This window comes from Ceratotherium simum, chromosome 17 (assembly GCF_057802395.1).
Source record: "Ceratotherium simum simum isolate JZ-2026a chromosome 17, ASM5780239v1, whole genome shotgun sequence".
Taxonomy (NCBI): domain Eukaryota; kingdom Metazoa; phylum Chordata; class Mammalia; order Perissodactyla; family Rhinocerotidae; genus Ceratotherium; species Ceratotherium simum.
In genome coordinates this window covers 48875560-48879425 of record NC_141916.1, presented here as the reverse complement: position 1 = coordinate 48879425, position 3866 = coordinate 48875560, and positions in this window count along the sequence as shown.

Here is a 3866-nt window from a genome sequence, read left to right as displayed (position 1 = left end):
ACAATATGGCTTCCCTTATGTCAATCATGTTGTGAGCTGGTATCAATTGCCTCCCTTTGCTTTTTAGCCCCTCAATCTTGAGGGATGTCCTGTTGTTCCATCTTATTGAGCCAGCCTCTTAGTAAGACAGTGATGTAGGTGGGCTCCCAAATTTAGGCCTACATTGTGGAAGCAAGCAACCAGGTAACGAATAAGACAAAAAGAAAAACAAAGTTAATGGTGGGAGCAAATTATAAACTGGTTTCTGAGTCCAGGGGACAGCCAGTCAAGAAGATTTCTAGATGTTAGTGCCAAAGCATCTTTTGCATCATAAATGTCTCTGATGATGTCATCGGGTATTGAGGTACCTTTCTGAGTGGCTTACATTAACAGACATGAATCTCTCTTAAGTTTATATCAAGTCCACCAGCTTCAGTTTGCAAGGCTTCAGGAAAAAGGACAGGTTCAGTTCTCCGTGATTCCAAATGAAAGTAGTGGGAAAAAAATTGAAAACACTAGTTTGGAGATTTGTAGCCAGATATTTCAAGAGACTAGAAGAATTCAGGATAGAGTCCAGTTAATGGATATAAAACAGAAACCTCAGAGACAATTATCAGAACTAGAACCTAAAATCCATGAATGTGTACTATAGTTTCTATTGAAACGTATATTTTTCTCTCTAAAATCACCCTCATTTTATCAAAGATAGCCAAATTAAACTAACTGGTTTGCAAAATAAAATAAACTTGGACCAATTACTTACATAAGTACAGCAAGAATAACCATTGATCATATAGGCTCTTCTAATCTGCTTTGCTGGAATTCTTTATAAGGAATCTCAGATTGAACTTTGAAGGCCTCTCGAGGCCAGGAAAGCCAAGCCACTTTGTCATCAGCCTTTGCCTGAAATACCTGCAGATTTGAGTGAATTCCTCTCTTCTCGAGGTCCCCTAAAATATTTCAAAGTTCCTTGCACCTGCCAGATAAGTGACATTCCTTACTTATCCAGTAAATGCTGCTTGGAACACTGAACATAAGGTACCAGACCAATACTTCCATGTGGCTTTATTCCATAAAGTCCAATCTTTGTATCTCAGAAGCTGTCTTGTCACATTCCAGTCAAAGCTTTGGTAATATAACCAATGTTTCCAATTATGTCCTGTTATAAGGAGAACAGATTCTTATTGAACTCATGCAAATAACTATATTGACATGAAAACAATACTCACTTACTAAGAGTTTCCAAATCCTGGAGGGATCAGGTAGAGAGAAAAAGATAAATGTTTCAATTTTGCTTACAAAGTTATAATTTACCAAATTGCCATAACTCATAGCTATCTCAGGAGAAAAGAAAAGGTTTCCTTAAATCTGAAAAACACAAAACATTAAAAAAAATCAGCAATATTTCAAAGAAAATTCATAAAAATTATAATCATCCCCATCAGTTCATTCAGTTCAGTGTAATTAATTCTTGATCTTAATCTTCTGTTAGCAGTTTCATGAAGTCCGGAGTTTCTCTGTCAGAGTTCTTACCCAGTTCAGTGTTATGATCTGAAAGTTTATCAGAAACCTGTATCCTAGAGTAAGTGCCAGAGTCCTTTCCATGAATTTCTCTGAAGATGAAACATATTTTGCAAAAGCATCAGAGCAAAGAAATAACTGTCTGTAACCAATGAGACCCCAAAATGGCAATTAACAAAGACATGTGGTTAATTTTGTGACATACAATACTTTAAAATAACAACCAGAACCAGACTAATAACCAGGACAGATCAGAATTTTAGTAGTGTTATACAATTTCAAAACACCTATATCAATAACATTCACCCATGCAATATCACCTAAGAAGGTTTATCATCACTTATTTGACAATGCTTCTCATGTAATTTAACATACCAAATAAGCCTAATAAGTTTAGTATCTTCCTCCTCATAGGAAGAGAGCAAATTTCTTTGAGAAGTTCCAGGGGCCCTTTGAAAATTCTCAAAGAAAAAAAGTCAAAAGAAAGACTTTATTTAAGATATGAATTTTGGGGAGCTTGTCAAGAATATAAACAGTCAAGGGCAAACAGAGCATTAACAGTCCAAAAAGCCTTGATGGAGAGACCTCAGTCTTTTGAACACAGGAAATTAACAGTTTGTCTGTCTTTTAGGTAGACTTACTCAAAGGTAAAGAAAAACCTTTTATAGCCTCTTTATCAAGTTCAAGAAAATTATCCTTTTAAGAGAAAGGAGACCAAATTTTGACTTTGTACCAGCTTACTTCTGATATTAAAACTCATTTACTTAACTGGATTTACTTTAATCTCAGCCATCTTGGCCATGCATAAAACTCTTTTTCCAGAATTCCTCTTCCACAAACCTTCCATAACTTTCTTTTTACATTCAGAATTTGTCCCATGCCTTTCTTTCTTCCCTTCTAGTCCTTTGGGACAAATTTATCTTTCTTAACCAACCAAATAAAATATTTCCATTTCTTCAAGATGAACAGACAACCCACTAGCTGGGAGAAAATATTTGCAAAACATATATCTGACAAGGGGTTAATCTCCATAATATATAAAGAACTCACACAACTGAACAGCAAAAAACAAACAACCCGATCAAAAAACGGGCAGAGGAAATGAACAGACACTTCTCCAAAGAAGATATACAGATGGCCAATAGGCAAATGAAAAGATGCTCAACATCACTAATCATCAGGGAAATGCAAATCAAAACAACACTAGGATATCACCTCATGCCCGTTAGAATGGCTATAATTACCAAGACAAAAAACAACAAATGTTGGAGAGGATGTGGAGAAACAGGAACCCTCATACACAGCTGGTGGGAATGCAAACTGGTGCAGCCTCTATGGAAAACTATATGGAGACTCCTCAAAGAATTAAAAATAGAGATGCCCTATGATCCAGCTATCCCACTACTGGGAATCTATCCAATGAACCTGAAATCAACAATCCAAAGAGGCTTATGCACCCCTATGTTCATTGCAGCGTTATTCACTATAGCCAAGAAGTGGAAGCAACCTAAGTGTTCTCGACTGATGATTGGATCAAGAAGATGTGGTATATACATACAACAAAATACTACTCAACCATAAAAAAAGGCAAAATCGTCCCATTTGCAGCAACATGGATGGGCCTGGAGGGTATTATGTTAAGTGAAATAAGCCAGAAAGAAAAAGACAAACACTGGGCCCGGCCCTGTGGCTTGGTGGTTGAGTGTGCACGCTCTGCTGCTGGCGGCCCGGGTTCGGACCTGGGCGCGCACCGACACACCACTTCTCCGGCCATGCTGAGGCCCTGTCCCACATACAGCAGCTAGAAGGATGTGCAACTATGATGTACAGCTATCTACTGGGGGGCTTTAGGAGGAAAAAAAAAAAGGAGGAGGATTAGGCAATGGATGTTAGCTCAGAGCCCGTCTTCCTCAGCAAAAAGAGGAGGATTGGCACGGATGTTAGCTCAGGGTGATCTTCCTCACTAAAAAAAAAAAAAAAAAGAAAAAGACAAACACTATATGATCTCACTCATATGTGGAATATAAATCAACACATGGACAGAGAAGATTGTATTGTGGTTACCAGCGGCAATGGGGGCGGGGGGTGGGCACAAGGGGTGAAGGGAGACGTGATAATGGACAAACAAAAATGTACAACCCAAAATTTCACATTATAAACTATTAAAACATCAATAAAAATATTTCCATTCATTTTATCTTCTTTACTATACATATCTTACTTTCTTTGAATTCAGAGCTGCTTTCCTTATTAATTTTTAGTAACTTTAATCACATATATTAATTAGAATTTTTTTTTAACCTTTATGGACTTTGACTTCTAAGTGAAAACTAAGTAAGCAGATATAAACTTTCTTTTACATCAGC